General features: G+C 36.6%; 5 non-coding genes across 5 annotated transcripts; 4 read left to right on the forward strand and 1 right to left on the reverse strand.

The window, feature by feature from the left end:
* The first annotated feature begins 2,707 nt into the window (after positions 1–2,707).
* Trnak-uuu (transfer RNA lysine (anticodon UUU)) lies at positions 2,708–2,780 on the forward strand. Its single transcript has one exon. It is a non-coding gene; the product is annotated as a tRNA-Lys (tRNA).
* Positions 2,781–4,391: 1,611 nt separating this feature from the next.
* On the forward strand, positions 4,392–4,464 carry Trnak-uuu (transfer RNA lysine (anticodon UUU)). The gene has a single exon. It is a non-coding gene; the product is annotated as a tRNA-Lys (tRNA).
* A 763-nt stretch (positions 4,465–5,227) lies between these two features.
* On the reverse strand, positions 5,228–5,300 carry Trnaa-ugc (transfer RNA alanine (anticodon UGC)). Its single transcript has one exon. It is a non-coding gene; the product is annotated as a tRNA-Ala (tRNA).
* A 1,685-nt stretch (positions 5,301–6,985) lies between these two features.
* On the forward strand, positions 6,986–7,058 carry Trnar-ccu (transfer RNA arginine (anticodon CCU)). Its single transcript has one exon. It is a non-coding gene; the product is annotated as a tRNA-Arg (tRNA).
* A 4,738-nt stretch (positions 7,059–11,796) lies between these two features.
* Positions 11,797–11,869, forward strand: Trnak-uuu (transfer RNA lysine (anticodon UUU)). Its single transcript has one exon. It is a non-coding gene; the product is annotated as a tRNA-Lys (tRNA).
* The last annotated feature ends 2,319 nt before the right edge of the window (positions 11,870–14,188 follow it).

A 14,188-nucleotide genomic window follows, 5' to 3' on the forward strand; every position in this document is an offset into this window, starting at 1 on the left:
ATGCGAGGATATAATGCATTTATTTATTAGATGTAAAGAGTTGGCTGAATTTAAGAACAATTTTGTTATTTATCATCTTGAATCGTTATTGAAAGATTGTGAAAGTGAAGTTTTTAACAGATTAAACTTTGAAGAAATATTCATGACAGCATTACATAAGGGTATCAAAAACGTGAATGTATTTTTTGTAAATTATTTTATATCAGTATGCAGATTTTGTATTTATAGAAGAAGACAGATTTTTTTGCAAAGTGAAAAAAAATAGATATTGAAAGGCTTTGTAGATATACATTGAGACATTACATTACATATAACCATTATCAATTGACTGTTTTAGAAAAGAAAATGAACCTGTTTAAAAAGTTTTTCTTACATAGAAATCCTCTATTGAAAGAAACAGAGGGAATATTATTATTCATATTTTAGATACAAAGTGTTTTAAATGTGATTGTAACTGATGATTAGTCTGTGATATCTGTTTAAATGTTAATCAATAAAAGAGAAAAAAAAAAAGGCATCGGCCTCCTAAGCCGGGGATTGCGGGTTCGAGTCCCGCCGGAGGTTGAAATTTTTTTGTTTTTGCTTTACTGATCTCTACGATTTTCATCAACAATTTAAAGTTTCTTTTTCATTAGGGATTTCCACCTTTCTGTGGTAAGTACTATTGATATTTTTCTGTTTATCAATGTCTCTATCTATAATAGCTCTAAAACGTCATTGTTTTTTCGGATTTCAAACATTTCGGTTGAGCATCACTGAAGAGACATTATTTGTCGAAATGCGTATCTGGTGCATCAAAATTGGTACCGTATAAGTTTTTACATTATGACTCCTGGGTCGAGGCCTCTGCTGGTGGACTGTTAGTCCTCGAGGGTCTCTACAGCCCAGTAGCTAAGTACTTCGTAACTAGCTTGAAAATACGGATGTATATTTAATTGTTGTTATAAAATTTAGAAATTCATTTCAAAATTAAGGATTATCTCCCTCACGCATAGCTCTTATCCTTAGACGAATTTGATTCCACTTTTTTGGCACACTGTTTTTCCCTATAATAGCTCTAAAACTTCATTGTTATTTCGGATTTCAAACATTTCGGTTGAGCATCACTGACCCACTGTTTGACCCACTCTTAATAATTATTGTATTTCTTATAGTGTATGTTCATATGATATTCATATCAATAAATCAGTGGATTGATTGAATATTGTTTAACGTCCCTCTCGAGAATCTTTCACTCATATGGAAACGTCACCTAGATTATATATATGTGACAATTACCAAACACTGCCTGCAGATTTAAAGTAATAGACTAATAGTATTTTATATTTGTTTAAGATGTGTATTTCAAATTATATGTGTTTGATTTTTATGCTTCTGAATCTGTATTTTAAATCTGGCAAACATATACAAAGTACACTTTAAACTGTTACTCTAAATCATATCAAACTGGATTTCAAAATCATTGATTAAAAAAAAGCTGCTCAACACACTTAGGATCTTCGATTTTATCCAGAAGATCTGGTGGCATACTGCACTCCTTCGTGATTCCATTCCTAGTGAATTTCATAAGCACTCTGTAATGTCACAGCAGGTGTGGCACGATAAAGATTTCTCCCTTCTCATTGCATCTTTTGATGTCTTGAAAAGTATTTCAAGCTTTATTGAGATAAATTCAAGGCAGTTTGACGTTTCAATATTACATATTGAGAAATCTCTTACAATAGACCTGTACTAAATGTTACTTTTACTTTTAAAGAGATCATAAACACGTTAATCTTTATTATTATCTCCTCACAAATATACCTATCTCTCTTTTCGATTTTCTTATCAGTACAATGTACATATTAACACAGCAACAGAAGATTAACTTCATGTACATATATTAACATTTGAAATCTGGACACCGATAAAGGGTGAAGATAACGAACAGTGATCAAACTCATAACTCCTATATGAAATACAAAATAGATAGTTGGGCAAACACGGACCCCTGGACACACCAACGGTGGGATCAGGTGACTAGGAGGATTAAGAACCCCCTGTCGACCGGTCACACCCGCCGTGATGCCTATATCTTGATCAGTTAAACGGAGTTACCCGTAGTCAAATCAGTGTGCCAAGAACGGCCTAACAATCTGTACGAAACACCTCAGAAAGCATTTGACCCAATGATAGGTTGTATTGACGAACTAGATCGTTATAACGACCAGAGAATTTGCGAAATGCTGACTTCAATCGAGACTGTTGAATCCCCTGTACCATCAACTTGTTTGACAGTAGCTTGCCTCGATTTAAAAATTTATTATACGCAGAACAAGCTCTTCCATATCGAATCAGTTGAGAGATATAAACACCATTTACAGGTTATAATGGAATATTGCTACATAAATATGGGAAGTTGACGATGGAGAAGCTGAAATCATCCCGTTTGTCATACAATTGAGTTGTAAGTTTGCCGTTAATGTCTACTTTCAATAAAATATCTAAGTATGAAGCAGAAGTGGACGACTCTGTGGTGACTTTTATTTCGAGCACACAGGGATATATCGAATCGAGATATGAATGAAAGTTATTATTGTTAATAGACAAAACGTCGTCGATATATCTAAATGTCGAATTGAAGGCCACAGCAAGATATTTTTTCTTCTGAAGTTTTTGAGTAAATTCTGCTTCATATGAATATAGAAACAGATACCATTTAAAAGCAGACCGCGTAGCTCAGTCGGTAGAGCATCAGACATTTAATCTGAGGGTCTTGGGTTCGAGTCCCAACGTGGGCGTATATTTTTAACAGATCACCAAAACATTGCGTATGTCCCCGTATGGAATGTATCTACATAATTTTATCCCCATCTTGAAATTGCCAACTTCCTTTGCCACAAATTGAAGTTCACTCTAAACTGTGTAGTAATTCTGCCACTCGTCTCAACATATAAATCTTTATTGCGAAAGACATACATTTTATAGCAATATCTAACATGGATAATAATTATGAAACTGAAAATAAACATCCAATTCTTACAAAGACATCTAGCAGATGTAAATACAATAGTATAATGATAGTAAAGTAAAACATTACATGTGTATGAGATTGATCACTGTTCGTTATCTTCATCTTTTCATACTCAAACTATGGTAAGTGACGTAAGCTGTGAAATCTCATCAAGGTATTCAACAGTTTGACTGAATCGTCAGTGAAAAGACAAAACCAATACTGAAAGTCTTATATAGAGAAACATGGGACTTCCGCAAATGGTTGAACGCTCACTTCGCAATGTACGAGGCACTGTGATCGATGTCCGGGTTCTACAATACTTTTTCTTGTATAATTCATTTCAACATACAGTGTACATTGATATTATACATACACTGTAATATCTATTTTCAATTGGTATTAAACAAACGATACATGGTTAAAATATTAATATCAGCATCATATATGTAGATATGATTCGCTAAATATGCTATATTTTAGAATTCTGGTCCTTTTTACCCATGTTATGGTAAGTGGACGACTTGAAATGTAAACATCAAAATTAAACATCTCTGTCCATTCAGTGCGTATTTTTCAAAAAGTCCGATAATCCAAAATTTCAATTAAAAACTTTTTTCTGGATATATTATATAACAAAGAATTCGAAAATGCATGAAGATCCAATAAACACCTGAACATTTTACAACCTAGATAGTGTGAAAAACGAAGAGAACTATATCCAATTGTCATATACCTGTTCATTAACAAATATTAATGAATTATTTGCTATAAAGATTTTCCGAGTACCAGCAGGGACATCAAAGAAATCAAAGAACCAATGAAATAACAGAATAAAACTTTACTCAGCCAACTCAATCCAGATGCGCAATTGAACTTACGGTAAAGTGAATTTTAAGATTGTATTTAGCAAAACGATCAATGAAAAATATCAAAACGAATAAATACATATAGAAATTCATATTTATACTATCACACTAACAATAGACAGGTACTAAGCGTTACATTTAATTCTAAAGAGGACAATGACATTTAATGTTCATTGATTTGTCCTCACAATTATATCTATCTGTGTTTTCGATTCCTTTTTAGTTAATGCATGAAAGTTGAAGATAAGGATCAGTAATCAATCTCATAACTCTTATAAGGAGTGCAACATAGAGAGTTGGACAAAAACATATCACTGGATACACCAGAGGTGAGATCAGGTGCTAGGAGAGGTAAGCATCCCCTGTCGATCCCTATATATTGAGCAGATAAACGGATTAATAGGTAAAATCAGTATGCCAATTTTAAGTACGGCGTAACACTCGGTATGATATTGATATCAATAAATCAGCGGAAGATTAAATACATGTATTAATATTTGTAATCTGGACACCGATGAAATGAAGTAGCAGCCCGCGTAGCTCAGTCGGTAGAGCATCAGACTTTTAATCTGAGGGTCTTGGGTTCGAGTCCCAACGTGGGCGTTTATTTTTTAGCCGATTCGTAGTCATGTACCCAACACCGGTATACTTATACATTCCCGCCTGAAATGTATCCACATAATCTTAGTCCCATCTTCCAAGTTTCAGCGGTATAGGCATTGTATAGGATAAGAGGCGAAGCGCTCATGTTTATTAATACATGACCATCAGTCAGATAACCAATATATCAAAACACATTCTCAATACTCCATTGCTACTTCAACAATACGTCACCTCCATGTACAACATGAATTGTCCAATTCTCCGAAGAACACAAACTATACATAAATAATATTTATTACATTATCAACCAATGTCATTCATATTCATAATTCCAAAAATAACCTTTATTGGGTAAGGGTAGGTGGGAATTTATAAAACGAGAAATATCCTGCAAATCACGTAAATACTGATCCTTTATAAATAACCCAAACAGAAGCCTCCCATTTCCCCACGTGTACAAGCAATGCTAAGGTACCCATGATAAATACATCTATTTACTACAAACTCGGTTACATTCCAGGTACACTGTGTATTAATTGTGAAAATCGTCTCAACATTCTTCAAAATATTTTTGAAAAGAATTTAGGTCCAGTGAGGATCCGGGTTAGACGACAATTGTAGATTCTCAAATCAATATGGCCAATAGGTGAAGAAGGACCATATTATAGCATATTAATTTTTTCGGACCATTCATTGTTGCGGGTTTGGAGTAAACTAAATTACATATGTGGTATACTTGTAACATAAAAGTTAGAAAAAATCTTGGAGAACCCGGGTATTGATCCCGGTACCTCTCACATGCAAAGCGAGCGCTCTACCATTTGAGCTAGTCCCCCTTGTGTGAGTGCTGCACTAAACATAATTTATCAAAACTTAAAAAATATGTACTACAAACAAATCGAACTTCTCTGTTTTCAAGTATTTCTGTACAAAATGTGACCATGTAAAAATTACAACATTACAAACTGATTTACAGTGTGCGTCAATTTCATCAAATTGTTAGTGTTTACTGGATATTTCCTTTCAGAGTTTCCCATGTAAAGACCCTCTGTAATCTTGAATTCTTTTTAAACATTGAATAACAACATTGCTCTAGCGTGCATCATGCTGGAAAATAAGTTTCAATATATACTTTACAAATGGGAAACTTTCAAACATTACTTGTCTTATATGCAGACTGTAGTTCATATTTTGTTTGCGAAAACATTATTTATGTGCGTTTTCACGAGACCAGTCTTTATCGAGATTCTCGCGAATATAACACATCGAAGATTTATAATAAGTAATAGATAATCAAAAGTAATGTTTCAAATAATTAGAATTAAAATAAATACATTATTTTATTCATGCAAAAATTGCAAAAGTACAGAAATGTATATATTTTATGAAACATTGTGATTTTTTCTTGAAAGCTACGGAGATATTCTTATTTGTAAATATCACAACTTCCAACGTGTTATACTTCTTTAGAACCACCTGCCTATACAGTTCATAACATACTTTTTGCTAAATTGATTTAATGGCTACGTCAACAAACGAAATCATTTAAAGCTGGGAGTTTTGGGGTCGTATGGGGTTTTAATGAATATTTGAAGGTATGTTTGGACACAAGTATTGTAGGAAAATATGTTAAGAATTTTTTTGATATTAAATTTATGACACGGCAACTCAAGAATACAACGATATAAGGCCTCAACCGTGCGCAGCTTTTTGTGCGCCGTAAATCGAAGGTTTTTATAAGGGGTGGATCTGTAGCTCTCTGTTATGTCAAAATATGTTTTCAGAGAGCTACAGTTCTGCAGCTATATCTAAGGTGAAAAGCGGTGTTGATAAGAAAATGTACTGTCCTAATTTCACTGTGATGTATGATATGAAAGGAGAAGATAACGGACAGTGATCAAGCTCATAACTCTTATAAGCAATACAAAATAGATAGTTGGGCAAACACGGACCCCTGGAGGTACCTAGGAGGAGTAAGCATCCCATGTGAACCGGTCACACCGCCATGAGCCCTACATGCATATCCAAATAAGCTACATGTAAACGGAGTTATCTTTAGTCAAAATCGGTATAAATAATTTTTTATGTAATAAAGCGTACTTTCTAAAAAATAAAAAATATCATATAATATAGAAGATGTTGCCTAGTACAATTTTACAACCTAGTTAGTGTAAGGAAGGAAGAAAACTATATCCGGTAGATTTCGTCCCGTTTATTAAACACATAATGAATTCTTTGCCATAATGATTTTCCGAGTACCATCAGTGATATATCTCTCTGGTATTAATTGACACATAAGCCATGAAAATCAGTTGTTGGTAATTATATAGTTCATGGACATTTTATTGTTGTATTTTATCGTAGTATTTCTAGAAGATTTAGGTATAGTTTGTATAAAAGCCATGTACAGGTTATATTGACAAAGAGTTATTTGGAATATATTCCTTCTCTTTGTATATTTCAGATTTACAAAGACATTTAACCGTGTGATTCGTCTCCAATCGAGAGAACTATATATATAGCCTCCGTGGCCCAATGGATAAGGCACCGGCCTCCTAAGCCGGGGATTGCGGGTTCGAGTCCCGCCGGAGGTTGTATCTATTTTTCCGTCCTACTCACCAGTACAGTTTTAACCAACAATTTTATTTTCTTTCTTTCTTTGTTTCCTCCAGATGGAGATTCTTACAAGTACAATGGTAGTGAATTAATCAATACATGTGCAAATGTGCAAAATAATATAAGGAATACAAGTAATTACAAATGGAAGAGAAGAAGAATACAAAAATACCTGAACAACAGGTCACAAGGATACAATATTTAGTTACAGTGTAACTCGAAGTTTATTATAATACATTACTGCTGCATCTCTTGTAAAACGGAAGTTCAGAAGATGTAGTTCTGGAATGTCAAAATCAGGCAAGTTTGAGATCATGCTTCTTGCGCCGAGGATAAATAAATACAAGTCATATTGGGACAACTCACATAGGTCGGCAGCCAGAGAAACATCAAAGTCTTCAATTAGAGTTTCCCACCAGGGATATAGGGTTGTTTCAGAACAGGTAGTGGATACGTGCTCAAGCACATTCGTGAAAGGTCTCGCGCTCAATGAGCAACTTTCGTGTGGTGTATCCAGAAGAGTCCACAATTTTACAATAAACTTGAATAAAAGAATCTCGTTATTATTGTGCTGAATATTCCACAACAGAGTTGATGATTTTCCATCGCAAAGAATGATAAATCGGGCAAAGTCAGGATCAGCACGCATGCGTTGTCGTCTGGAATCGGAATGGTAAGTGATGGCATAGGATTTAACAGATCTTTTCCACTCTGATTTTGAGAAGGCACCACTTTCAATATATCGAGTTAAAGCGGGGTACAAATTATATTTGGTCAATAGAGGCATGATGTCCTGAATAAATCCGCGATGTTTGACACAGGGGTTCATGATATACGACAATAGACGTGTGAGGAATATGAGATTTGTGAGATAATTAGTGTCTAGTTCACAAAGACGTCCGAAAAATTGCAGTTTCTTGATGTCAATCTCCACAGTAATGGGAAGTAGATCCGGGAGGCTTTCACACATATCCGCTCTGGTTTGCTGCTGAAGACCATTGCGTGTTTTGCAATAAAATGTTGGCATGTATTGAGAGTTTCGACAACTTTTCGTCGTAGGTCGCACCAGAGTTCACATCCATATAATACAGAAGGGAGAACTACCTTCTTAAATAGCTTGGATATAGTGATTGGGTTGAGCTGTTCGGATATTTTTAGTGCAAAATATGTTTGGCGTCCTTTCAATTCCCAGGTGCGTGTATTCATTAGAAGAGTGAATAACATTCTTGCCTAGGTGCGAAGATAATGTGTCCATATGATGTGCCCTTTTTGGATAAAAATAGAGGACATTGGATTTATTTGCATTGAATGTAAAACGCCATTTTGTTGAATACTCGTATATTTTGCGTCGAATTTTCTGTAATTCATGCAGGGTGAGCGCAACACAACAAATGTCATTCGCAAGTCTTGGATTAGAGCTTGTGATACTGAAAATACCGATATTTGTACACAGATTTTAAATTTCGTGCAGCAAGATGTCGATAAATACAAGGTAGAGAAAGGTTGACAAAACACCAGTCAGAATTGATTTGGTTAACAACGACAGAGAACGATGTGTTTACATGACAATCTTTTATTAGACTCCTTATACGACCCGAAATTCCAAGCACATTAGACCATGTCGCCATACAGTGTCAAATGCTTTCTGTGTATCAAGAAAGGCTACAAGGACGGGACTCCCCTGTTCTATATTGTGGTAAATCGTCTCTTGAACTTTGAAGGACGCTGTTATACATCCAAGATTTTGTTGAAAACCTTGTTGATTTGGATAATTTATCAAAGGCTGGATATGAGTCCGAATTCGGGTTAGTAACAACTTTTCAAAGATTTTAAGGAGGCATGGAAAAAGGGCTATGGGTCTGTAACTGTCGGGGGAATTCCTTGGTTCGTTACTACCTTTATACATTTTTAGATGGGAATGATCAAGTCTTTTTTCCAGCATAATGAAATTCGTCCTATTTCTATGACAGCATTGAAAAGGTAGGTAATGCCTTTACCTAACTGAATTTCGCCATAGATGAAATCTTCGTTCTGAATACGGTCAAGACCGGGGGCTTTTCTTCGTTTGAGATTACGGAAGATTTGGCATGTTTCGTCGACGGTCACAGAACCACTAGGAAAAGTTGAAGAACAGGATATAAAATTGCTTTCCAAATTACTATATGATATTTCGATGTCGTGAAAGAAGTCCGAATCGAAGTTATCATTTTTCTTTGGACTGTAGATATCATAAAAATCCTTTGTAAAAGCTAAAGTTACATCCGACGGGTCGTCGTACGAATTACCGTTGAATTCTATCACTGGGTATGTACGGGTGTTCTGTGGAAGCAAATGTTTTCTCAATTTCCAGAAGAGCCGAACATCACATTCTGAAGCTTCGTCTATATCTTTAAACGTATTCGATATACCTATGGTGTTTATATATCTCAACTGATTCGATATGCAAGAGCTTGTTCTGGGTATAGTCAGTTTTTAAATCGAGGTAAGCTACTGACAAACAAGTTGATGGTATAGGGATTTCAACAGTCTCGATTGAAGTCAGGATTTCGCAAATTCTATGGTCGTTATAACGATCTAGTTCGTCAATACAACCTCGCATTGGGTCAAATGCTGTCTGACGTGTTTCATACCAATTGTTAAGCCGTTCTTGGCACACTGATTTGACTGCGGATAACTCCGTTTACCTGATCAGGATATGGGGCTCACGGCGGGTGTGACCGGTCAACAGGGGATGCTTACTCCTCCTAGGCACCTGATCCCACCTCTGGTGTGTCCAGGGGTCCGTGTTTGCCCAACTATCTATTTTGTATTGCTTGTAGGAGTTATGAGATTGATCACTGTTCGTTATCTTCACCTTGCATGTATAACGTTCATGCTCAGCATTGAGTTCATTTTGAAAGTTTCATTTTGCATGCTTGTAATTTTTGTAAGAAGCATGATTCATACCACGGGGGCGTCCTTCGCACAACCAAATGTTTCGTAAACGACGCTCCGTATCATGCAATTGTTTAAATCGTGACGTCCACTCGGGCTTCAAAAAGTTTTTATATCTTGAATTGGGTTAAATTTCTGTCCAAAAAGAGTTTTACTACGATTACCAACATAGTTTTAATACTCTTTGAACTTACAGTAATCTACCATATGCCAGGCTGGAAGGGAGGTGGTAAGTTCATGCAAACCATGGGTTTTGATATCAGTACAGAGGTTCATATAAATCGGGAGATGGTCAGATGTGGAACTAAATGTGCCCTCTTCATATACATGGTAATTAATCACATGATTACTCAAGGCCTTGTTACAAAAGATATAGTCTAATGTAGAGCGTGTCTGAATAAATGCGTGCGTGTTTTCAACCTGTTGTACTAAAATCAGTGTCAGGGCATCCCCAATTACTGCGAACAATGACATCTTTCAGGGCCTTTGATTTAAGTTTGTTACAGCGAAGATGGTCATTGTCTTTACAGCTAGCATTGAAGTCACCACCAATTAGGACATCACCATATAGTGATTAAACAGAGCTTCAAGTAAAATAAGCTCATTGACTACGTTACTATCAGGTAAAAGATATACACCCCAAAAATATATAGCGAGCGACAATAGTTTACGCTTTAGTTCTATACCAATAATACAGTGGAATGAATATCTGGAATTTCAACAACTGAGAATTGTATGTCTCACTTCTATATGATACCTATTCCACCTTTTCCCAGAAAGGTAGATCTTTCAAGAGCATTATTGTTATTAATAGCATTATTTTCTATACATACAATACAGTGACCTTGACTTATTGTATCTAAGTAATTTAAACCAGTAGACTTGAGCTTATGCTCACATATTATAGCAATGTCACAGTTTGTCTGAACGAGCATATCACATAAACATAATGACGACGATATAACGCCGTGTACATTCCAAGACAATATACTAATGTTTTGAGGCATATAAATGAAAGGCGAAGATAACGAACAATGATCAATCTCATAACTCCTATAAGCAATACAAAATAGATAGTTGGACAAACACGGACCCCTGAACACACCAGGGGTGGGATCAGGTGCCTAGGAGGAGTAAGCATCCCCTGTCGAAAAAAGCAGCAAACAGAGTAAAGAGTAACACACAGATTATGGTTAGTCAACACCACTTTGTTCTGACTCCCACTTTTCACCCATTACTTTATCGCTATATTCTGTCTCCTTGCGAGTGATCTTATTCTCCCATTCTCTTTCACTTAGCCAAGGTTGACAGGATATGCCGCGGGACCAGAATCCCGGCGCCTCCACGATTTGAGCATCGGAGGGTGCTACGTTTATGTTAGCATTACGACGAGAGCCTTGATGTTTTGGTTTGAAAAACACAAAGTGAGGAACTGAAATTCCTTTTTAATTAATGCATGAAAGTTGAAGATAAGGATCAGTAATCAATCTCATAACTCCTATAAGGAATGCAAAAAAGAGAGCTGGAGAAAGACATATCCTTGGATATACCAGAGGTGGGATCAGGTGCCTAGAAGGAGTAATCATCCCCTGTCGATCGGTCACACCCGCCGTGAGCCCTATAATGGCTATATCTTGAGGAGCGAAACGGATTAATACGTAGGTAAAATCAGTATGCCAAGTACGGCCTTACACTCGGTTGATATTCATATCAATGAATCAGCGGAAGATTAAATACATGTATTAATATTTGTAATCTGGACACCGATAAAATAAAATAGCAGTCCGCGTAGCTCAGTCGGTAGAGCATCAGACTTTTAATCTGAGGGTCTTGGGTTCGAGTCCCAACGTGGGCGTAAATTTTTAGCCGATCCGTAGCGATGTACACGTCACCGGTATACTTATACATTCCCGCCTTAATCTTAGTTCCATCTTCCAAGTTTCAGCTTTATGTTCTTAATTCGTATCAATGAAACGAACATAAATCATTTACCATATAAAACAACGCATTGAATAGGATAGGAGGCGAAGCGCTCGTTTATTGAAACATGACCGTCAGTCAGATAACCAATATATCAAAACACATTCTCAATACTCCATTGCTATTTCAACAATACGTGACCCCCATGTACCACATGAATTGTCCAATTCTCCGAAGTACACAAACTATAAATTAATCATATTTATGACATTATCAACCAATGCCATATTGATAATTAAAAACAAAAAAAAAACCTGTAATGGGTAAGGGTGGGTGGGATTTATAAAACGAGAAATATCCTGCAAATATGAGCCTTCGAATGACACACTCACGTAAATACTTACTTATCCTCTTCGTCCCCGGTGTGACATAAGGCTTCAACAAGTTGTCTCCATCTAGCTCTGTCCTTGGCAATATACTGTGCCTGTCCCCACGAGTAGCCCATTTCCTCAAGTTCTGATGTCACGGTTCTCCTCCAGGTGGTACGTGGTCTGCCTCTTTTCCTCTTTCCAAGTGGTGTCCAGTGTAGAGCTACTTTGGGAATCCTGTTCTGGGGCATTCTCATTATGTGACCAAGCCATCTCATTCTTTTTTGTTTTATCTCTGTGCTGATGTTCTTGCTTCTGCGCTTTTGGTGTAGGTTTTTATTACTGATTTTGTTTTGCCAAAAGATTCTCTTTATTTTTCTAAGGCAGCTGTTGTGGAAGGCCTCAACTTTTCTCATATCACTGTCTATAACACGCCAGCATTCACACCCATACAGGAGGACTGATTTCACATTGCTGTTATAAAGTTGGACTTTGGTCCTCAGACTGTAGCTGTTTGATTTCCAGATGGTTTGGAGTTGGGAGAATGCTGCACGTGCTTTGCTGAGTCTTGCCTTTATGTCTTTCCCGGCACCGTTGTCCTTTGCTAAGTATGCTTCCTAGGTAGGTGAAGTCCTCTACCTCCTCTAGCGGTTCTCCATTTAAAACCACAGGTTCCACTTGAGCATTTATTGTCATCACCTTGGTCTTTTTAGTGTTGATGTTAAGACCAGTTTGTTTGGCAAATTTGTTCAGCTGATCTGTTTTTTCTTGTAGATGGGTCTTTTTCCCTGAGATCTCTGCAAGGTCGTCTGCAAAGTCTAGGTCCTCTAGGTTGCTGAACATAGTCCACTGGATACCTCTCTTCTTATCTGCTGTGCTGTTTCTCTGGATCCAATCAATGACTATTAAGAAGAGGATAGGTGACAATACACATCCTTGTCTAACTCCAGATTTGACACTAAAGGACTCAGAGATGTTCTTTTCTAATATGACACTGCATTCAAAGTTTTCGTAGAATGCTCGCATAAGGTTACAGATCTTCGTTGGGATTCCATATGATCTAACAATTTTCCACAATGTATCCCTGTGCACACTGTCAAATGCCTTCTTAAAGTCAACATAGTTGATGTATAGTGGCATTTACCATTCAATACATTGTTCGATAATATTACGAATGACAAAAATCTGGTCTATGCAGCCTCTTCCTCTTCTGAACCCAGCTTGTTCTTCTCTCAATTTATCATCAATAGCTTCATCTATTCTGCTGAGAAGTATTTTGCAGAATACCTTACTGGGGACTGAGAGAAATGTTAGTCCTCTCCAGTTATCACACATTTGGAGGTCTCCCTTTTTTGCTAGTTTTACGATAAGTTCTTTACTCCAATCAGATGGTATAGTCTCGTTTTCCCAGATGGATACAAATTAGCTCAGTAGTTTGTTTGCTGATGTGACAATATCTGATTTCAGCATGGATGTTGTCAATGCCAGGTAATTTCCCATTTTTAAGATTTTTAATAGAATTTTGAACTTCCTCCAATGTCGGTGGTTCGAGGTCTATTTCCAGGTCTTCCTCAGCAGGTACAGGAGTAGTAGGTTCATCAGGTTCTGGGCAATTTAATACCTCTTGAAAATACTGGACCCACCTTTTGGCCTGTTCATGATCTGTCGACAGTGGGTGGCCATCTTTGTCCTTCACAAGGGCTGGTTGGGTTGTATTTTTACCACATGGCTGTCTAGTTATCTTATATACAACGCTCATTTCTCCATGAGAAGCTGCATGTTCTGCTCTTTTTGCAAGGTTGTCAAGGTGCATTCTTCTGTCTTTTCTTGCACTTCTTTGTCTTTTTCTCTATATGAAATTTGCATTTGTTCTTGTAATCTGGTCA

The sequence above is a fragment of the Ostrea edulis genome, chromosome 5 (genome assembly GCF_947568905.1).
Source record: "Ostrea edulis chromosome 5, xbOstEdul1.1, whole genome shotgun sequence".
In the NCBI taxonomy this organism is placed as follows: Eukaryota; Metazoa; Mollusca; class Bivalvia; order Ostreida; family Ostreidae; genus Ostrea; species Ostrea edulis.